The sequence below is a fragment of the Zootoca vivipara genome, chromosome Z1 (genome assembly GCF_965207765.1).
Source record: "Zootoca vivipara chromosome Z1, rZooViv2.hap1.1, whole genome shotgun sequence".
Classification (NCBI taxonomy): domain Eukaryota; kingdom Metazoa; phylum Chordata; class Lepidosauria; order Squamata; family Lacertidae; genus Zootoca; species Zootoca vivipara.
In genome coordinates, this window is record NC_142583.1 from 50,228,661 (window position 1) to 50,252,582 (window position 23,922).

Consider the following 23,922-nt stretch of genomic DNA (forward strand, 5'->3'; position numbering starts at 1 on the left):
AGCAGAAAAAGAGCAAAAAAGTACAGAGGGTGGGTGGGGGGTGGCCCGACACATGCCTATGTCTCCAAATGTGTGTGAAAGGTATCCAGGTTTTCCTTCAAGCACTTGCTCAGCCCTTTTAAAGACAATGGGTCTGTGGCTGTTGTTTTGTAGACCTTTCCAAGGTCTAAAAGACACAGCAGTCATTCTAGCATGCTTTTGGCTCACGCAGCATGACATCTTCTTCTTTAATCTTCTCCCTGGCCCAAGGACCAGCATGAGAAGTGCCACGTAGTCTTGCCCATCCACCTTACTTTGGGTCTTAGATGCTGTTTTTGGGAAGGGAACATCAGAAGCTGCCTTTGACTGAGCCAGACTGCTGGTGGGTAACTCTTTTCTGTGTGAAGAATGGCCAACCTTCCATGGTCCTCATGCCGTGTCGGGTAGGCTGGAAAGAAAAGCAGGCAGTACTCAGGAGTCCAGCAATGAAAACATTATCCATCCTCCGGCCAGGCAAGCAAGAGGGTTTGTCACAATTTAAGGACACATTTCAGCCAGTCAAAAGCACTTGAGAAGGGCACTGAGGGATGGCTTCAGGGAGAGGCAGCATGGTCTAGGCCAGGCATCCCCAAACTGCGGCCCTCCAGATGTTTTGGCCTAGCTAACAGGACCAGCGGTCGGGGAAAATGGGAATTGTAGTCCAAAACATCTGGAGGGCCGAAGTTTGGGGATGCCTGGTCTAGGCTGAGTCCCAAGGGAGAAATAGATACTTCTCCTTGGTAGCTACCCACCTCAGTTCAATTGGCAGGGACACCTGGAGCAAAGCCTCTGAAGTGGAACTTAAGTTTCAGTTAAGCATATGCAGTGCATTTTTCTTAAAAAAAATATGTTTAGGGGTACTCTCATTTTGACTCAAAGAAACCCAGCATTTTATAGTTCAAGTCAGGAAAAAAATGCAGTAAATGGAGAAAAGCACAAAGACACACAAAATGTTTAGGGGTATGTGTACCCACAGAAAAAAAGCACTGGGCATATGCAGCGGGAGGAGAGCTTTCAGTTAAGCTAATTCGAAACCCTTGAGAGCCTTTTAAACGTTAAAACTGGTGCTTGAAATTGGGCACTTGTATTTAGATCTTAATAGCAGATATAAGTAGGGATGGGAAATTCTGTTACTTTTCTCTTAGTTTCTTATTTTTCCAGTCAAGTTTAGTTCTCCACATTGTGATTTCTTTTTTTAAAAAAAGTCCGCATTTTAGTGTCATTTCCCCCCCAATACATACGTTTTTGTGCAATTTTTGCAAGCAAGTTTCCCTGATATGCTGCATTTTTGAATGTTTCTTTATATGCATTTATTTCTGCACATTTTACCCTTGCATATGTATTTTTGTATGCAATATTAGCCTGGAGAACTGGGTTGCCAAATTTAGATAACTGTGAATTTCAAAGAATGGCTGTGTTTCAGGGCACTCGTTGTGTTGTCTCTTGTGCCAGGTTGGCCAAGTCTCCCGTTTCCAAGCTGGATGGAGGCCCCACCATCCAGGATGGGGATTCCCAGTGGCAATACAGTTAAATGACATTTGGTGGAAATACTCTTGGAGACTAAGTAGACTTTCCCATTGTAGATCTCAAAACATATTTTAGAGAAGGTCATTATTGCTGTATCTGTTCTACTGAAGGACATGTGGTAGTGAAACAATTGGATGAGGCATGCAACAGACATCAGGACATAACAAGAGCCTGCTGCAGCAAGCTGATGCCCATGTAGTCCAGCCTCCCGTTTTCTCTCTCTCTCTCTTAATATGTTTTTGTTTAAATTTTCTGTTTTACAATTTCAGATAAACATTTTACATATCAGTGACTTCCCTTCTTCTCTTTCCATGGTTCATTTTACGTATTTTATATCCCTGCATATTTTACAAAATCTATACCAATCGGTTTTTCCATTATTACATCCATCAAAACTTATTTACACTGTTGAATTTATCTTAATGCTGCCAACATTTTCAGCTGTACACAATTATTTTCCATATATTCAATAAACGTTTTCCAATCTTCTTTAAACGTATCTTCTTCTTGTTCTCTTATTCTATATGTTAATTCTGCAAGTTGTGCATATTCTGTCAACTTAAGTTTCCAATCTTCTTTGGTTGGAACTCACTCGTTTTCCATTTGGGGGCTAACAAAATATGGGCCGCAGTTGTTGCATACATAAATAACCTTTTCTGACACCTGGGAATTTCAGTCTGGATTATCCCCAACAGAAAGGACTCTGGTGTTTTGTTTTGTTTTTGGAAGGGGGGGGAAAGTAATTGTAAACATTTTTTAAAATTCATTAGAAATCATTTCCCAATACTCTTTTACCCTTTTACATGTCTACCACATATGAAATAATGTTCCCTCTACCTCTTTTCATTTCCAGCACTTATCTGGTTCTGTCTTGTAAATCTTAGCAAGCCTACTCAGAGTTAAATACTATCAGTGAATCATTTTCAGGTAGTTCTTCTTCAAAGAATAGCAGCATCCCGTTCTCACAGTGGTCAACCAAATGCCTATGGGAAGCTTGGCCTGAGGGTAACAGCACTCTGTCCCATTTGTGATCTTATTCTGGATATACTTGCCTCTGACAGTGGAGGAAGAACATAGCCATTGCGGTTAGTAGCCACAGTAGACCCAGGAACAGGTCTCTGAACTTTACCAGACCAGGTTTAAATAGTAGTAATAATGAAGTTATGGGAGGCAATATATTCTGGAGAGTATTTGATTTGAGCATTTTGCCCACTCGATTTGGGAATTTGTAAAATGCCCAATCACTTGGGCTATTTGAAAATGTTTTGTTGCATTTCTCCTTCACAGGCCACCAGAGAACCCTTGTCTGCCTATTGGCTGCTCTACTGGCGATGCATTTGCCATTAAAGTGAATACTTGTAAAAAGAAAGAAATTGCAATTGCAGTCTAAGGCATGCTGCCCATCTAAGACTGAATCTGCTACCCTTCTAAGCTGCTGAGAGGGTAGCTCTTGTGTAAACCCCACCTTTGCAAAGAAGAGGCATTATAATTGGATACTGGATCCCAGATGATGGACAGTTGGCTATAGACAGGGATCGAACTCTCTAATTCCGGCCAGCCTGATAGACTTTGACAGAAAACCTGCTGAGGATCATCTTAAGGCCATGGTAGGTTTGCACAGTTGAGGGTGGCTATCAAAACCAGCACTTTAAACTGAGCCTGCAAATGAAGAGGCAGCCAATGTAACTAGTATAATAGGTGTGTGATGTTCTGATTACTTGCCCCTCACAATAATTCTAGTGGTTGTAGTCCGGATAAGCTGAAGTTTCTGAACTTTCTTTAAAGACAGACCCCATGCTGAATGCATTATGGTCTGGATGTAGGCAGAGCATGTATAACCTAAACTCTCTCTCCTATATATGGGTTACCTTAGGAAAGGGATATTGGAAAGAAAGAAATATCTGGAGAACCATTGAATTCAAAAGAGTTTTCAATGATATCAATTTATTGTAGTTTTATAGCCAACTGTTTTCATGTGGTCTTCTGTTAAGAAATCTCAGGAACCATCTTTCCTCCTAGTTAAGTAATTAAAGATTTGTGGGGATAAAGCTTCAACTAAACTAGCACCCAATTTATGCCTTGTTAACTGAAGATTGCGTCTTTAAACATTGGTATATTTGTTCATAAAGCTGGTTCTGTTGTGATGTCAGAGAGAGAGAGAGAGAGAGAGCGAGAGAGCGAGAGAGAGAGAGAGAGAGCGCTCTGCTGAGATAGTTGACAGGTGAGACAATAGGCCCTGTTAAAGAGCAAAAGTGTTACACAGGTGTTCTGCTGTTTTCCCTGCGGCGCTTGTACATGCCAGCTAAACTATTATTTGACCTGATACGCCCTGGCCCTATCTAAGAGCAGATCATTCTTACTACTGAGTTCTAGATTAAGTCATGTTTGTTGTTCTCTATATCTGATATTTTTCAAAAGCTGTAGGTATTTTAAAAAAGGACTGGGAAATATATTTCCTGTTGGAAGCATAGATCACTATCCTCCCTTCCCACTCCCACCCCCCAGGGATCCAATGTATTTGACTTCAACCTAAGACATGCTTTCCCATGTATGATGTGTTGAGAAATTTGGCACTACCTCATAGAAGTGTCTCATAGCATAATGAGCATAATGGATAGCACCTTATCAATCATGGACAGAAGCTGTTCTTCCCCTTCTCTTAATGGAATATTACACTGCTTCAATCCCAGGAGTGGCAGCAATCAAGGGCAGGGGGTGACTTTTATGACATGAGATGGTGATCCTAAATGTGGATTAATCTCTTAGAGCAGGCATGTCAAACCTGCGGCCCTCCAGATGTTTTGGCCTACAACTCCCATGATCCCTAGCTAGCAGGACCAGTGGTTGGGGAAGATGGGAATTGTAGTCCAAAACATCTGGAGGGCCGCAGGTTTGACATGCCTGCCTTAGAGTCTACCACATTTTCCTCCATTGACTGTATGAAGTTCTGCCTGGTTCTATGCTTCCAAGCCTCTTGATTCTTCAGAAGCAGAAGAGCTCTGTCAAATGGGAACATCCCTTCACTGCAAGAGATGTGCACAGTGTCCCTGAGCAAAATGAGCAAGAGAGGAGTGCTGCTGGATCATATGAAAAGTCTATTTCATTCAGCATTCTGTTGGCCAACCAGATGCCTATAGGAAGGCCACAAGCAGGGAATGGATGTAATAGCCTTCCCACTGTTGTTCCCCAACAAATGCCTGTGATACGGGATGCAATATATAGGCAGTATGACTAGTAGCCATTGATAGACTTCTTCTCCATTAATTTGTATCATCCTGTCTCAAAGCCACCCAAGTTAGTGCCATCACTCCAACTCAGAGGTTGGTTCTAGCGATCTCATTTCATTTCACTTCACTTTTAATTTGTATACCGCCTTTCTATATTACTATACACAAGGTGATTTACAAGCTGAAAAGGTCTGTTGTGTTATGAACTGGAATGGGAAAGACAACGGGGATTTTTTGCTTACTTTGATAATTTGGCACCTCAACCCTCCTCTTGTCATTAGTTACCAAAACCATCCTAGCTTGCTCCCTTCCAGAAATTGGAGGATCTCTCTCTTTCTTTCTCTATGCTAATCCCTATATCTCTATAGACCATTCATTTCAACCTGACAAGGAGGTTTGGCTAAAGCTGTAGAGATTACTGCAAAACTGGCTGGCATGACCACTGACATAAGGCACTCCCTCTGTATGCTGAACGGACTGCAATTCTCTCAGCCCTGACAGTCCTGCCTGTGAGTCTGAGAACATGACTCAAAGCCAGAGAATTTGCAAGTCTCTGTCTTAAGGTGGAGCAAACATCAGACAGGCCCTTAGACACTTTCTTTCAAAATGACACAACATACTGAAGCCTCAAGGTGAATCCAAAGTATCAGTTCAACAGATCACATGGCACAACTAGAATGCCACTGTTTTCTGCCTCTGTCCTTCTGGTTTATCTGGACAATGGAAACTTGGCATTTCCCACATCTACTCATTGGCTGCCTAGGACAGGAATATAATCAACATGCACTCCAGATATCATTAAACTACAATTCCCATCATCTCAACCATTGACCATGCTGGCTAAGGTTGTTGAGAGATGGAGGCCAATGACATCCAAATAGCGCACCTAGCCTAGAAAAATGGCTGAAAAAATGATCTGTTTTGCTCCTTTGTACAAGATAACACTGGAGACCAGGGGACAAAAGTTGTACGATGCAAACCGTGTTTTCAAAGGAAGTTGCCCTGCACCGAGTCAGACCATTAACATATTGAGCCCAATATTGTCTCCTCTGACTGATGTTGGCTCATCAAGGTCTCAGAGAGAGCTGCATTTCCCAGTCCTAGTACTTGAGATCTGGAGATGCCTAGTCTGAACCCGTCATCTTTTGCACACAAAGCCTGCGCTCTGTTATTGAATTATATTGCCCCCCGCCATACATTTATAATTGGATTGGGTTTGCCTTCATGTTGGCTCTGTGTCACAAATATGCCACTACAGAGGGAATACCCGCAAATTCTGAAGAAAAGCTTACCACCAGATACTAATATGCCAATAGACTTCTATTTAACACTTGTGCATATGTTATATTTTGCAGCACTGGTTCTAGGATAGACTGTACACAAGGTGAGCTGCAGGTAGCATTCCGGGAAACCATGATTTCTAGCCACTGATCAGCACCTTTCTATCTGCCTAGATGTACATTAAGGAGAATCTTGCCCATATGTCCCCTCCTGGGCACCTCGTTCAGTGTCCAAGGTGCTCCTCAGCATCTAAGATGCTGCTCCATGTTCTCCTGGAGGTGGGTAAGAAAAGCATGGTCTTCTCAATCATGGTGCCAGTGTTCTGGGCTGGTCTTCTAGGGTCCTTTCACTATATGCCTTCCAGCATCTGGTAAATACCGGTATATGACTCTTCAAGGAGGCTTGTGTGAGTGTGGGATTTGGTGCTGATGGGGAGTTCCTGCTTCTGCTAAGATTGGGCAAGGTTTTGGGGGACTGTTTTCTCCACCTCACAGCAATTTACATTATTGTATTATTTCATTTTGTTGCTGTTTTGTCTTTTGATGTTGCTTTACATGCTGTAGCAACTTCAAGTTCTCTCTTAAAGGAAAAAGATGATACATTCCTTAAATGCAAGCCAGTAAAGCAGAGCAGCAACCAAGGGCAACAATAAAATGTGTGCAAACCCACTAAATGAGATCAGTCTTGGATGGCAGCCATCTGCTGGGTCAATTAGTGGCCAATACCTGCCCTAAAAAAGTACCTAATGCTCTTGCAATTTGGCAAAGAAGTTGTATACTTTCAGTACCCGTAAATTGCAACTCTGGTATGCCATCTTTCAACTTCTACTAAACTGAACACGGAACAACTTCTCACCGATAACTGCAGAGATAAAGCTCTCTGTATCTAAACTACTCAGGCCTGAGGCTGCCAGCGCTTGTTCTGACAACAAGAGATCTTGTCAGCAGAAAGAAAAACACAAACTAAACTGTACACTCTTACAATCACTAAATGGCATAGAGTGAAAAAATAAATAGGGAAATTCTTTGAAATGCTCAACAGCTGAGGATGTGTCACAGCAGAGCTACTGGAGAAGGGTTTGGTGTGCTTTGCAGTCTTTCTGCAAAACACAGTGTTCTGTAGGAACACGGGATTCTGGTTTGGGCCAAGGAAGCCATTGACCCATCTAATTGATGCATTGCTTATATTGAGTAACTTTGGTTTGCTACGGCTGCTGAGGGAAGACCTTTCCAGCTGAACTTGGAGATGCCAAGAACTGAACCCAGGACTCTCACTGAGTCATAGCCCTTCTTCCTCACAAATGCTGAAGTAGTGTAATGCGATGATATAAATCCAACAGTAAATTCAGCTTAGGAACGTAGGAATGTGTCTTATACTAGACCAGCTGCCCATCTTTTTCTACTTTGATGGGTGGCAGCTCTTCAAGGTGTCAGGCAAGGCTGTACCCATCATGTGCTACATTCTGTTGGATTAAGTTTCTGAAAATTGGAGAGGAGGGCAGCTCTGAGCTTAATGGAAGAGCCCATACAGAATGTCCCAGCTTCAACCCCCAGCTTCTGCTTCTAAAGGATGAAGTCTAATACCAAGCTGAAGCTCTTTCAATCGAGTGATGCAACAGCACAAAAAGTTAATGCTTTCTAGGCTGCATCAACAGAAGTATAGTGTCCTGGTCAAGAGAAGTCACAGTCCCATTCTATTCTGCCTTGGTCAGACCACACCTGTATCCAGTTCTGGGTGCCACAATTGAAGAAGGATATTGACAAACTAGAACATGTGCAGAGCAGGGTGACCAAGATGATCAAGGAGAAAGGAGATTCTGACTAAATATCAGGAATAACTTTCTGACAGTAAGAACTGTTGTGGACTCTCCTTCCTTGGAGGTTTTCAAACAGAGACTGGATGGCCATTTGTCATGGATGCTTTAATTGAGATTCCTGCATTGCAGGGGGTTGGACTAGATGACCCTTTCAACTTTACAATTCTATGATTTCCTACCTGTCAATTTAATGATCTCTCTTCTAATAAGCCCCCTTGGTACTTACAATCTACTAATGAGACTTCACCAAATTGGCATCCATGAGCAGCAGGACATTTTTGTTGTTCCTCCTTCTCTGTTATGCTTCTTGAGGCCTGCCAAGTCCTTCTTGTGTTTTCATAGACTCATAGCTGCCAAGTTTTCCCTTTTCTCGCGAGGAGGCCTATTCAGCATAAGGGAATTTCCCTTAAAAAAAGGGATAACTTGGCAGCTATGCATAGACTGAGTCTGCTAACATGCTTTTCTACACCACATATCTGATATCTTTTGCCTTGCTTGCACTGTTTTTATAAAATTTTATGGTTTGATTTTTGTAGTTGTATATTATACAGTTATTTGGAAAACTTTATATTGAAAGTTGGCTAAAAATAAATCCAACCAATACAACTAGATCAGGCATAGGCAACCTTGGCTCTCCAGATGTTTTGGACTACAACTCCCATGATCCCTAGCTAACAGGGCCAGTGGTCAGGGATCATGGGAGTTGTAGTTCCAAAACATCTGGAGAGCCAAGGTTGCCTATGCCTGAACTAGATTTTTCTTTCTTTTTTAAAAATCATAAACAATTTATTAAATCTATATACATGAGCATATATTCCAAATGGTGTGCTCTGCTAAGTGCCCAAAGAAAAGCTTCTGTACATAATAATTCATAAATATTGCATGGTAGGAGTTTTCAATTTTGACCACAGTGAATTGACCCAAGTCAAGAGAAGGGAAAAAAAAAAGTTAGTATCACCCCAAGTGGAGATAACACAAAACAAAGATATGAAAAGGATACCCTATGTGAGATTTAATTAAATTAATTCTGGAAGAACTACAGTATATGGAGTCTAGGCAGTTTACAGGGAAGTTCTTAATATATGTTTTTAAACATAGCAATTTAAAAGGTCAAAATTTGATCAGACTCAGGGAATGGGGATCCACTTTCATCAAAGTAAAACCAGACTTCTGGCAGAGCACATTGACTTTTCTGGATGGCATATTTTGAACTACAGGTTGAAAGAAAGCCAAGAAGTGATGAAGAAGGATGAGTGTAAGAAGAAGAGATCTGCATAGGATGTTAGTAGCAATAATTCAAGATACTGGTGATAGAAAATAAATTTTGCCTGGGTTGTGTTTTAACACTAAATAGGACATTAGAGCCTTGGATCAGTGTACTCCAATTCCTTATACATGTTGAAAATATTAAATATATGGTTATACCAACTGGGATTTCATAGATAGGTCCTACAAAGTGATCAAGTAGTCTAAAGAATAAATGCGAGACAGAATGTTGTCTACGTAATTTCCTGCTTATTGACCATTCATCATGGTGAGTTTGTACACAATTTGTGGGCAGGTTAGATAATCTAGGAATGCTATTTATTGAGCATTCATTCTGATTCATCTGTGGGAAGGCTAAAAGACATCACACCAAGCACATGATATCTCACTTCCCAGTGCATCTTCCCCATCACTTTCCTTATTGTAAATACTACTACTACTACTACTACTACTACTAATGTTTTGGGGGGGTAGTGGTAGTGGATTTGTTGCACAAGAGCTCCAAACCAGCTTTTATTGTGCTGGAATTGGCTGGTATGTGGCTAAATTTTCCCCTGAAAACAGCATCAGGCTGGAAGCCACAATGGCCTTCCCCTTCAGAACCTGTAAGCTATGTTCATCCTTCAGTCTTTTATTAAGTAGAATATTTGTGTCTTTGCATTGGAGTGTCTCCTGCTGACACCTTTTCCAGATATATCTGGTTCTGCTCTTTAGGGATATACTGGAATATAGCTTAAAATCTGGATCTTTCCATATCACATTTTTGTATGCAAAGAAGGACATCTGTTTGCCATTTGTTCCGCACCATCTGCACAGTGCTCAGGGTTCTGCATCTTTTGCAGGAACATCGCTTTTAGTGGTCTCAAAACATGAGATTTTGTCACTGAGAAAATGTGATCTAATGCTGTATTTCTGAATGACATTTATTGCATGTTTCAAGAATTAAATGCTTCCATCTTTCTCCAATAAAGTTTCCATGTTCAAATTTTGCACAAACCACAGGGAGGACACAAAATATGGCTTCTAGGTTTGGCAAAAAATTAATTGGACCATAAACGTCAGATTTGTTTATTATATCTGTATGTTTTGCCTAAAGAAAAACCAATATATAAATCATTTCCCACAGGATAGTCTCTATAAACTAGAGTTGCTTGAAATAACACTGGTGCTACAAAGGTTAAGGATAGTATTATTTTTAAACCAAAAGGTAAAGCATAGGTTCTTGTGTTTGACTTTCCAAATCCCCTATAAATCCATGATTGGTCTGTTTTCCAAGCCCTTTCCTCTGGACGATCTGTGTATAAGGAGAGGTATAAAATTACTTTCCATATAACTTCACTCTCAGAACTAGGTTGCCTAATATTTGTGCAATCCTGGATCACTTCAGCCTGATAGCCACAAGCATAAGTGCTCTGATTTCAAAGTACGTCTCCACTATTCTTTCCAGAAAGACACTGAACGGGTTGATCCACAAATTAGTGAAGATGGGTAATTACATTTAAAAGCCGTTTAATCCCACTCTGTCTTCTGAACAGATTTACAGACTGTACCTATTAATTTAAGAGAGAGATCTGGATCAGCAGTATGTATGGTTATTATGTTCAGGTGTTATATAGTAGGCATCAAAATGCAACAAGAGCCTGCAATTCTAAACACACTTACTAGTAGGACTTACTTCTGAGCAAACATAGGATGCACTGAAAATTTAGGCTGGATCTAAAAGAGGATGATGTCCATGATGTGACCAATCAGCTCGATAAAAAGCTAAAGGTTCTGCATAACAACAACAACACACACAGACTCCCTGTCTCAAACATGCAAAGCCACTGCTAGTGAGTATAGACAGTTTTGAGCTAGATGGACCAATGCCCTGACTCAGTATAAGGTAGCTTCTTATGTTCCATGTGATCCAACTATATGGGCTTATCCACATTTCCTCATCCCGCTGCTTTTCCCCAGGGGAAACTGCCTCGGGGTTTGCCATAGCTGCCAAGTTTTCCCTTTTCTCGCGAGGAAGCCTATTCAGCATAAGGGAATTTCCCTGAAAAAAAGGGAGAACTTGGCAGCTATGGGGTTTGCCCCCCGGATTGCCATTTGTTCCGATCTATCGCTATAGAGCAGGTTTTCCCTTGGAAAGATGCAGGGCATGGGAGAAAGCATTTGGACTAGCAGGAAACCTCTTGGACCCAGTTGGCACGGCACAAGTGGAAATGTGGGCAAGCCCTATGTGGGAAAAGTCCAGTTTCAACATGGAATACACAGGAACCCTTTCCAGGTGTTCCAAGGATGTGTGAAGCCTTCATAAAGTATGGAGGGGACACATGAGGGGGCACACTGGCCCTGCACCCAGTTTGACCTCTTCCACTTGCCCCAACTTTCCCCCAAATAGCAAGGTCCATGTTTAATTAGATCTATAACCAAAGACAATTTTACCAGAGCACAGCAACAACCCGTCTGTGTCCAGGCTTGTTTCTGCCAGGAGAGGGACAAACCATAGAATTGAGACATGCCCTATCACACATTTAAACAATCTTCAGGTTGGAGTATGGGTGTTCTAATGACAACTAGGAATATAACTATGATTGCAGAAGGTAAGGTATGTTTTCGAAGCTCATCTGATGCCTTCTTTGGATTCTTTATAATGCCAGGCAAAGTCAAGACCTTTCTTTCCTTCCCCCCTAACATCTTAGGAACCCTGTTTTTTAAATAGATTTTAAAGTTCTGGTTTTAAAGAGCCAGCTGTGCTTGCTTTTATTGATTTTCTTTCTGCTGAGGTGTGTGCTGTTATGTAGCTGTATTTTCATTGCATTTTAATAATTTTTATGGATTGCTACCCAGAGTAATTTGATTATTGGACAGTATAGGAACATAGTTAATAAATGCAGTAAAATGAATAGCATAATTAGAAGGGATCAATAGATCACACACACTTTGTGAGGATGTAGCTCTGAGAAGGGGCTTAAAATTCTTGAAATAAATAAATCCAACATCTTTCCTAAAACAGCATTGTTGCTGGCACATACCTCTTTATGCATTCATTGGAAATTTCCATGGAAGTTACTTCTCTTTGTAATTCGCTCCTCTGTTGACTTGCTCCTACAATCTGGAAAGTTTTCCTAATTTTAAAAATGATTTTACCTTCTGTAGACGAAAGCCATTTTTCTTTTCCTACTGAAGGTGAGCTCTAGTTTTTCCTGAGTGTATGCAACTTAAACTATTGGAAATTTCTACAGATTGCTACAGATAAGAAGAGGTTTGGTTCATGGCAGTGCACAGATATAAGTAAACAGAAGTTGTATATGTATTTGATGAAAGTGATAAAAATGTTCCCCTCTTGAGTTGTCAAGTTCACAAATGCACGCATAGATTCCTCATATGGCTACACTTTAATAATCATCCCTTTTCCCTATTCCACATGGCTCTAATAAATTACTCATTCTCAAATAATATATTATCCTCATAAAAAGGAGAGCTTTTTAACACAAACCCAACCCCTTTGCTTTCAGACTTCTGCTTCATGGTTAATCATTAGTCCAGCATTCATTTTTCATAGCTGTGCTCTCAACAATAAACCTGCAAGGAAATAAACAGAATAATTAATATGATATCTGAAAATAAGCACGACTTTAAGAGAGTTCACTGGCAACAGCTGAAGACAGCTTGCTCTGCATTTTTTTTTTTTACATCTAAAGACTATTTCTTCAAACAAAGTTGTTCACATGGTCAAACAAAATGAATGATGGATGGGACTGGGGTGTGAGGCTCATATGTCAGCTCTTTTGTGTAAATAGTAAACAGCTGCACCAAACGTCTTGTTCCTTGAAGGGCAATAATTGCTAGCTCAAGGTTAAGATCCCTGAAAAAGACCATTTCGGTTACCTCAGGACTGTGAAATCCCATTCTCTGGGTGTCTACTAACACATAGAGTTATGTGAAGTTATGTGATACTGACAAAGTGGGCCTTAGAGCCCATATAGGAACTGTCATTAATAAAGCTGGATCTTTAGCAGGAAGCTGAATCCAATAATGGCTTTGACCAACATGGCATTCTCCAGTTTGATCAACATGTGCTCCGTCTTGCTGCCTGCAGTTGTCTTCTTTGACAAAGGTTGTTTCTGAGATCACATCCATGCTTTTACAACCATGTAGGGAAGCTGTAGGAAATAGCTTGAAATGTGGGAGCAGTCAGAGGTACTTATTCAGTAGGGTGAACTGTGCAGAAAGTTTAAGGACATAAGAGCATACCATAGACATGCCAAGTAGATACCATGCCATGCTGTTGGTCCATCAAGTTCAGTACTGTCTACATGGAATGATGGTAGCTCTCCAGGGTTTCAGACATGGGTCTCTCCCACATCTACCTGGAGATGCTGGGGATTGAAACTGCAACCTTCTGCATGCAAAGCAGGTCTACTACTACTTACTTACGGCCCTTCCCCAGTGGTGGATTGAAAGTAGGGCCTACTACAGAGCACCTCGGTTATGGCTTTCCCCAAAGAATCATGGGTATGGAAGTTTGGTGAGAATGCTGGTTCTCCAGCTCCCTTTGCAGATCTACTGCAGCTCCTTGCATACCCTGGAGAAAGAGTGCGACTATTTAACCAGCCTCCAGTTAAGATAAATATCAGTGAAATTTGGAAATTATGGGCTGTAAGCAAATGCATACATACCATTGAGCAGATGGTTGAATCTGTCTGTCTGGCCTGCCAAAGGCTCCCAGTGAATCCACAGGGGATGTGATCTTGTTTATGGCACTTTTCTAGCTGTGTTTTAAATGTAATGGAACTTCAGGCAACTGAGAATTAGGAGACTCAGAGAAGTCTATGCAAATAAGCTGTCAAAGTAGGCTCAAACTATGTGTATTTGTTGAAACACGTCCCATTATTTTGAAGCTTGGGCATAATCAAGATATGTATCTGAATGAAAACTTTTGGAGAAGATGATAGGATCTTGGCAGAAAGGCAGCTGTCACTGTGGATTGCTTGCAGGGCTTTGGTTGTACCGATTATTCTATTTTGGTGCTGTGCAAATTGGATGCATCTTCCCACAGCCCCAGGATCAGATGGGAGACATATGACATAAAAAGAAATGCCTACAGAACTGACATGACAGGGGTGTGTCTCATAGGAGCACAATGAACTCATTTGAATCACTGCAATGGACTGCATGTTGGGCTGCTTTTAAAAATGGCCCAGAAACTTCAGCTGGTCCAGTAGAGGACAGCAAGATTATTAATGGGGGACTGCATGATTTGAATGGATGACACCAGTGTTTTATCCTCTGTACTGACTCCCGGTTAGGGATGGGGGAGGAAATTGGTTCAGCCCACATTTTATAGCAAACTTACACAATTCACAATTTCTGAGATACTAGGTGAACTGAGATGCACATATCCTTCAGAATTTGCACTTCTCTGAATTTTGTGGTGTAGTTTTCCAACCTCAAAATGGGTATATTAGGGGTGAGCTGCCATTGCTCTGTCCCAGCTCCAGCCAACCTAGCAGTTCGAAAGCATACCAGTGCAAGTAGATAAATAGGTACTGCTGCAGTGGGAAGGTCAATGGCGTTTCCGTGCACTCTGGTTTCCGTCATGGTGTTCCACTGTTCCAGAAGCGGTTTAGTCATGCTGGCCACATGACCCAGAAAACTGTCTGTGGACAAACGCCAGCTCCTTCGAGATGAACACTGCACCCCATAGTCATAAAAATGCACTTACTTGTGAAAATGACATTAAAATGCATTGTATTAGGATAATTCCTTGCTACCACTTGTGCATTGGGTAAAATTGAATACAAAAGTGTTTATATTAGGAGAAATGCACAGAAAAATGCTTATTTCCTCTTCTTGAGGATTCAAAAATAAACAAATTCACAAACTAATGCTGAAATGTGGCAAACTGCACTTGAGATTGGAAAAAAATTGATGCTGACAGATTCTTCCATTCCTATTCCCTGTCCATTTCCAGACCTAATCAAAAGCTTTAATTAATTGGAATTAAGGATCCAAAGTAGGGTGAGTGAGGTGAATGCCTCAGACAAGTGATTCTGGGTGTCATGAAAGGGCTGCAAATTACTATTTAATTTATTACTGTAGCATGTTTACTCCCACACAGAGACGCTTGCAGGATTTTCTGTTTTAGGTGCCAAGAATAATTTGGCCAGGTTTGGGTATTATGACTTTGACTGGGGTTTTTCCTGTATTTCTGCTTCAGGCAGCAAAATCTCTTGGTCTGGCCCTGGGCCCACTAGAACAGTGAATCTGGCCCATTGATTTGCTATTGCCTGGATAACTCGTGATGAAGCTGTTATCCCTGTGTTGCCCATGCATTGTTTCCAGACACAGAAGGAGGCAATCAGGCACGGGAGAGATGGAGAGCAGCTATGAGAATAGGCAGTGGTACTTGAAAACATACCTTGTCAAAAATCTTCCCTTTTGGTGCTTTTGCATGAAACAGGAATCAGGAGTGAGATGTGTTTCCAGTTTGCCTGCTTCTTTTGCAATAGGTGAAAAGAGGAGGTGCTGTAGGAAGATGTGTTTGGACACATTTGTGCTGGAAATTCCAGTGGTTGATTTCCAAACCCTTGCATCAGTGGAAAAGCTTTTTTAAAAGATACTTGTGTGATCTCTTATGATATGGATAAATATTTTCTTACCCAGCTTTTCCATAACTTGTATATGCTTATAAGAAGCTTGCCTTTCCTTCTTACTATGAATACTCAGCTGTCTGTTTATTTTGTCTCACTATTTGTAACTCACAGCTTCTTTAAAACAAGTTACAGTACATCCTATTGTGGGGGAGAAAGGGAAATTCCAAGGCAGAGTTACCACCACTTGCTAATCCTTGCTGGCTTGCTGTCACCAGGGTTGCAACTGTGTGTCCTCTAGTGGCAAAAGTATCAAGGAGCACCCAGAAATTTCAAACTTGCTCCTCCAGGAGGCAATTGACCAACCCATAGCACATTTGTCTTGCCAGGATTCAGGGTCAGTTTGTTGACCCTCATCCAGCCCACCACCTTCCCACAAGGACTTGGTACAGGGCCTTGTGTTTGTTGTCCAGTTCACAGTTAGATCCTCAGTAACTGTGTATTGGAGCAAGATATTTTATCCGAGTAGCAACCTCGAGCAAATGGGGTGCTCAAATCCTGTGCTAGCTGCAGCATCCAAGTGACCTTCAACAGTAGCTCGATGTTCAGAATATTGGAACGGTAATCTCTGTTGGAGGTCGCAAACATGGATGGCTCTGCTGCATTCTACATCCAAGAGAAATAGTTGTACGAGCCCAGGCAGATGGGAAATGTGCTTCTCATTCAGCCTTCATAGACTGAGAGAGAGGGAGAGAGAGAGAGAACATCCGAAACAAATATTGCCTCTTTTGTCTCTTCAGCTGTTTTCGAAGAAGAATGATAGGCAGACTTACAGCTTTCAGTGAACAAGCCCTGCTCAAATTAAGCCATGGGGATTTTTATTTTGAGAATTTTAATTTCATCATGATTGATATGCTGCAAGATCTTACGAACACAAGCAGACAGGGAAAATGCCTCTTCTGTCATTAAATGGGGCTATGTGAGTAGATCCATTTCTGCCTTCTGCCCCGGGATACCACCAACATCTTGGTCTGCTGCTGATTCTATTCTGCGCCTGAGAATTCCATTTATAAATTAACAAGCGAGGGCTTGTGAGAAATTGTGACACTTCTTTCTTCCCTCTGCCTTTTCTTGAATGCCGTTCTTACTCCTGAACATGCTGCCTCATTGGCAGTGATGTAATCAGCAGTGCTACTTAAATCTTCTAGGTACCCCTTATTGTAGGTCAAAGTAAATGAAACTTGGATAGGAAAATTCCAACCACACCAGCCAAGTCAAATCAGAACAGTACCGGTAATTGCTAAAGTAGTTTTCCAGGCTCATAATTAGTAAGTAGAGATAAACCTCACATGTGATTAGCTGCATCGCCTCTCAGAACATCTTTCATTTCCTTGACACTCCCATAATATCAGAACTCCTCAAAACCTGGACTATATTTACCTTTGGAGATGCTTGATACTTTATACAGGACAGGAGTGTTTGCTATGTCTACATCACTGTTACATCAATGTTTCCGGCAGAGATTTTTTTTTAAAAAAAGTAGATTTGTGAACTGCCTCAAGATATTTTGATGAAGGGCGGTATATATAATAAAATAGACAGACAGGCAGGCAGACAGATAGACAGATAGTAGGGATGGACAAATCTGTTAATTTCAGTTTCTCTAAATTCAGTCCTCCACATCCATCTGCATTTTTTAATTTAAAAAAAGATAAATCAGCATTTTAGTGCAAATTCCTCCTAATGTACACATTTTTGGTATATTTTCCTTAATACAATCCATTTTTGTATGCTATATTTACTGATATGCACACTCCCCCTAATACATGCCATTTCATGCACTTTATTTGGTTGAAGAAATGTGGGTTCCCATAGATAATTGTGGTTGCATGTTGGCTTGAGGAGTACAAGTTAGATAGTTTCTTACAAAAATTCCAACAAAGTCAATTTTCTCTGCACCTCTAGCAGATAGTACAAGAGATACAGAATCTTCATTTTTTTAAAAAGTTAAAATGACAGCTATAAAATGTAACACTGGGCTGAGTAGCATTGCTGGCAATATTATACACTAAGAAGCTATATAAAGCATTAAACATTTTTTTTAAAGTAGCAGATTCACATAGAGTCACTACAAGCAACTCATGTCAGTGCTGATTGAATGAGAGATAACCAGAGTCTTGTTTAAGCAAGCAGTCAGGAGAAATGCTAATTTGAAGTCCTTTTTCTTTCTTCCCCCGCCCCCAGATTCTTTTGACATAGGTTTGAATTGGTTGGCTGCCTTTACAGTACTTCCTATTTTGCATGCCCTAATGAGTTTCTTATACTGTTTCCCCTTAAATGCTGAGATTTAAAATGTTATTAACTTGCCCTATAAGCATGCAACACCAACACATTGAGAACCACTGGAGAAGAGATGATACTCGTCGCCATAGTTGCACAAGAATCACACCCTAAAAGTTCTCCATCTGCTAAGGTTTATAAAGTTTACAAACTAAATTATGAAATGTCCTTGGCTTTGGTCCAGCAGTGGTTCACATAGGAGTCACTTCTCATCTCCCAACAGGATTGAGATGACTTCTTGTGAGTTTCAAATTTTGTGCCGGTCAGACATTTTCTGCTGCAAAAAACTAATAATAATAATAATAATAATAATAATAATAATAATAATAATAATTTATTATTTATACCCTGCCCATCTGGCTGGGTTTCCCCAGCCACTCTGGGCGGCTTCCAACAGAAAAATAAAACACAGTAATCTATTAAACATTAAAAGCCTCCCTGAACAGGGCTGCCTTCAGATGTCTTCTAAAAGTCTGGTAGTTGTTTTCCTCTTTGACATCTGTTGGGAGGGCGTTCCACAGGGCAGGCGCCACCACCAAGAAGGCCCTCTGCCTAGTTCCCTGCAACTTGGCTTCTCGCAATGAGGGAACCACCTGAAGGCCCTCGGTGCTGGACCTCAGTGTCCGGGCAGAATGATGGAGGTGGAGACCATAGCTGCCAAGTTTTCCCTTTTCTCGCGAGGAAGCCTATTCAGCATAATGGAAAATCCCTGAAAAAAAGGGATAACTTGGCAGCTATGGTGGAGACGCTCCTTCAGGTATACTGGACCGAGGCCATTTAGGGCTTCAAAGGTCAGCACCAATTGTGCTCAGAAACGTACTGGGAGCCAATGTAGATCTTTCAAGACTGGTGTTATGTGGTCTTGGCGGCCGCTCCCAGTCACCAGTCTAGCTGCCGCATTCTGGATTAGTTGTAGTTTCCGAGTCACCTTCAAAGGTAGCCCCTAAAACGAAAAAAAAAAGTTTAAATTTTCCCAGCCAAGCACAGCTCACAGGGTGATGTTCAGGAAACCTCAGGGAGTGTTTTTTCTTCTTCCCTTTTTTGCTCCAGGGAGCTACTCAATTAATGGATCATGTTTGGCAAACCCTGCTGATTCAATTGAGCAAATACTCAGACAACCTCCTGATATTTCCTGGGTGTAAATCATTCCATTAGCCCCACATGACGGTAGGTGGGGCTGCACTGAAGCTTGTCTGTCACTAGCATGCTGACATGGCATCACCTCAGGGTATCATCAGAGATGAGTCTCAGCACATTAGATTCCCACAGGTACAGATAGATCTTGTGCCATACAGAGGATTGCAGAATGCCCTGCATGCCTCCAAAGAGAACGTTTCCATTATGTGTAGGCATTGCCTATGGTAGGGATGGCCCTCCAGATATTGTTGGATGACAACTCATTTCATCCCAGACCCTGACCATTGACCATGATGGCTGGGGTTGGTGGGATCTAGAGTGCAACAATAAATGGATTACCCATCCTTTCCTTGGCTCTGGTTAAGTTCATAGTGGCCAGTCAGGAGACAATGTCCTCTCCAGGTGACCCTCTATTCCAGGCACGTCCAACTCTCTAGAGACTGCGATCTACTCCAAGTATAATAAAACTGGAAGTTCAAGTTACAGGTAGGTAGCCGTGTTGGTCTGAGTCAAAGCAAAATAAAAAAATTCCTTCAGTAGCACCTTAAAGACCAACTAAGTTTTTATTTTGGTATGAGCTTTCGTGTGCATGCACACTTCTTCAGATACACATCAGGAACCACAAGACAGAGAAACCAGTAGGAGAACACTTCAATCTCCCAGGACATTCTATACAAGATCTCAAAGCAGCTGTTTTATTACAGTTAATTTTCAGAAACAGACTGGAAAGAGAAGTTTCTGAATTGGAACTCATTACCAAGCTTAAAACCATGGAGCCACCTGGGATGAACAAAGACATAGGATTCTTATCTCATTATGCATGATCAAGCTTTCTTTAGCGCCTCAGCCCTTGCTTTTTTCCCCGCAGGACCTATTGCAGTCATCAGCAGTCGTTAACAGCCATCAACAGGTTTACCACTCCTATCAGCCACCCATTCCCACCCACCCCCACCACCCTCTGTATATACATATGGGTCTGGCTCTTCTGTTTCAAGTGTATCTGAAGAAGTGTGCATGCACACGAAAGCTCATACCAAAATAAAAACTGGAAGTGATCTACTCATTTTCATTGCCCAGAGTTGTTGAGCTTTTACTAGGGGGGAGAGAACAAAGTTGTTGACATTTTTTTGGGAATCATTGGGAATAGTTATTGAGCTTTTTTTTTTTTTGGGGGGGGGGGGTAACAGAACATCGCTCATACAATAGCCCACCAATGTCCCTCATTCTGCCACTCTGGCAACGCCCCAGGGAACAGATGGGAAATAGCGCAGGGGTGGCATGGCACGATCAATCAGGAGCACTCAGGCAAGCACTTCTTGTAATCCTGCGATCGACCTGGAGAACCCCAGCGGACTACCAGTCAATCACGGTCGACCACTTGGACATCTCTGCTCTATTCATTATTAATCATGGAGGGCGGCCCATGCCAATTTGAATTCAGTAAGCTATCTAAACTATGGTTGGGCAGGAGTGAATGACACATTGCCCCGATCCTTCCTTATGATTCCTTTCCTCGTATCTGGGAGGACGTATGCAATACCCATCAGGGTATTTGCTTACTCTGGTATTGCCGAGGTTTGAAACTCTCAGAAGCTGGATGGAAAGAGACTTACCAATGGTGCTTGTGTGCACAAGTATGTTTCATTTCATGATCTATCCTAAAAGATCAAGTTCCTAGCTGAGTAGAGCATGACCGAGTTCCTTCAGCTTTCATATACAGTGGTACCTCTACTCACGAATGCGATCTGTTTCGGGGTGCCGTTCGCACCCCGAAAACTCCATAGGTAGAGTTGCACTACTGCACATGCGTAAAGCGTGCAGATCGCTTCTGCACGTGTGTGGCGAACCCGGAAGTAAACACTTTTGGGTTTGCCACGTTCGTAACCTGAAAAGCCGCAGTGTGAAGCAAATGTAACACGAGGTATGACTGAATGTGTTTTTTTGTTTTTTGTTTTGTGGGAAGTGATCTTGTTCCTGTTAAGGATGTGTCCTTGATAACAGGAAATTATATAATTGTCATAATAACAACTGTCAAGCAGGCCTTGAAAGCTGTCTTTCCCTAAGAGTATGCATAGCTTGTGCGGTTCAGAGCAGCTTTCTCATATTAATCACATATTTTGTATGTGCCTAATACAGTGTTTTTTTCTGGGGGGGATGCAGGGGTACGCATACCCCTAAACATTTTGTGAATCTAAGTTTGGCCTCATTGAGGGGCAGTATTTCAATAGGAGTAGGAAAATGAGAGTACCCCTAATCCCATTTTTTTAAGGAAAAAATGCACTGCTAATACATATTGTATAATTTCTTTTGTGTATGGGGGCAAGCACCTCAAAAGAAAAAAACACACACACAAATAAATAAATAGAATTATTTATTTAGGGAATTTCTACAATGACATTATTAACATCCACTAATCATAGAGATATTGCCCATCAAGGGCCCTACACACAGCAGAGGGAGCCCTCTTGGTGGTTCTGTTGCCGGGTGCAGCTTACTTTGTTTCTTTATTTCATAAAACTTATATACCGCTTGATTGTAGGAAAACCTTAAAGGGATTCACAAAAAGGATAAAACAATGAAATCATGATTTAAAAAATTACAGCCAGTATCTAAAATATACAGAAAGTTAAAAGCACTGTGGAATAGACTAAAACAAATTAAAACCCATACAATGTTTGACATTGACCCACAACAGGGACTTCTTGGTGGTAGTTCCTGATTTGTGGAATGCCCTCCCTGGTGAGGTGCAGCTACCTCACTTGCTATTAACTTTCAGGAGGAATTTTAAAACTTTGCCCAGGCGTGTGATGACTCAAAGATACTGCTCATGGCAACCTTGAAATCACCAGCTGTGAGATTATGGGACTGTTTTTATGAGTTTTTGGTTGTTAAGAAGGGCTTTATATGTTTTATATATGCTTTTATTTTATTTTGCATTGTGTTGTTTCATCACTTTAGCGTTTGCCACACTGGACTCCTTTGGGAGGAAGGATGGGATATACATATAACAGATAAATAAAACAATGGCACTTAGCAAGTCGTTCACAATATGGAGCCACCTTGAACCCTCCTCCTTGCTGACAGGCATCTGCTCAATAGGGGAATAAGAAGTTCTGCAGATCAAAATCAGTGTGTTAAGACTTGGGATGCACATGGATTTATTTAAATTTGAGTACTTTCCAAAGTTATATGTTAATTATTGTGGTTGTTTTATAAATGTAACATACAGTACACTTAAAATATATTATGTGCAGCTGGAAAAAGGAAGAAAATGGCCACAAATGACTAATGACCTCCCGTTTATGTGCTGATTCCATCCCCCCCTCTAAAATTCCAGATGTTGACAACTATATTTTATAGGGAACAAAATAAAACTATGTGAAGAAACTGCTGATGGGTTTTCCAGGTGAAACAGATTTTTTAAAAAACAAAACAAAATGTGCAACCTAATAGGTTCCATCTTTTTTCCACTACCAAATGTAAAAGAACGATTGGTAGATAAATAGTATTTGCCTGTGAAGTAGGTTTTGCTTACATATCAGGTAAACAACAACAACAACAACAACAACAACAAGCACAAGCAAGGTAGTTGTCTGATATTGGAATTTCATACAAATCTGCAATTCTTATACTATGCAACTCTCAGGAAGAAAACACAAAATGTAAGCATGGGATGAATAAGTCAACACTGGCAATTTCCACTCCTTTAGCTGCTGAAATTCTCTGACGTCACTATCTGCCGCTGAGTTATGAAAATGGGAAGCTTACAGTATTCTGTATACCCAGGTGTACTATCCAAGTATTAACCAGCCTCCCCCCTCCCTTAGCTTAGACATATTATCAACATACAAATGACTCACAACTTGCACAGGGGTTATTTGCAATGCCAAAATCATGTATAGTCCTAACAACCCGAGAACCGCCCCAGCGCACCCTACCTTTTGGAAGCCAATGTGCCAAGCAGGACTTGCCCCCACCCCACCCCCAATCTTGCAGGAGCATCTCAGAGCCTGTTAAGCAAGGCGGAGAGCTTAAAAGCTCTTTCCATGCTAGGGGGAACTTTTTAATGCCTTCCACACATTTAATCTGCATGATGTCAGCTGAGCGGCCGCCTAGCACACAAAGCTGCAATTGCACAAGTTGCATGTGTGTATACATGATTATATACATGGCTGTATACATGATTGTGGCTCTTATTTCATCCAACTCTTTTAAGTTTCGGAAAAGAAGAAATCAGAATTGAAATGGTCAGCGTGAGTACCATAGTCTCTCAATATGGTAGTTGTGGATTTTGACTCACACTTGGCTAACATAATCTTGGAGTCTGACTCCAAGGTATAAAGCAATCCTTCCCTGTCTCCCTGAAGCTCCAAATTAATTTTCTCTTGTATTTAAGGTTAGGGTTTGTTCAATCTCATGGCCCTAAATCCTCAAAGCAATCAAAGGCTATCACAAAATCACAAGCCTTTGAGGTTTTCGGGGTAACAGATCTGCCACATTTGCTCCCCAAACAAGAAGACAACAAAAAAGGGAAACAACTTTATATTTATTATGATGGCAAAGCTGCTAGTGATAAATTATGGAGGGAAAAGAAAGGACTGAAGGATAATTGACTGAAAAACAAATGTCAGTCAGAGTAAACACAGCAGATTCTACTGAACCTATTTGCAAAATGTCAGAGGAGTTGTTTTCCTTCACAATATTTGTGCTGGTATAAAGGGACTGC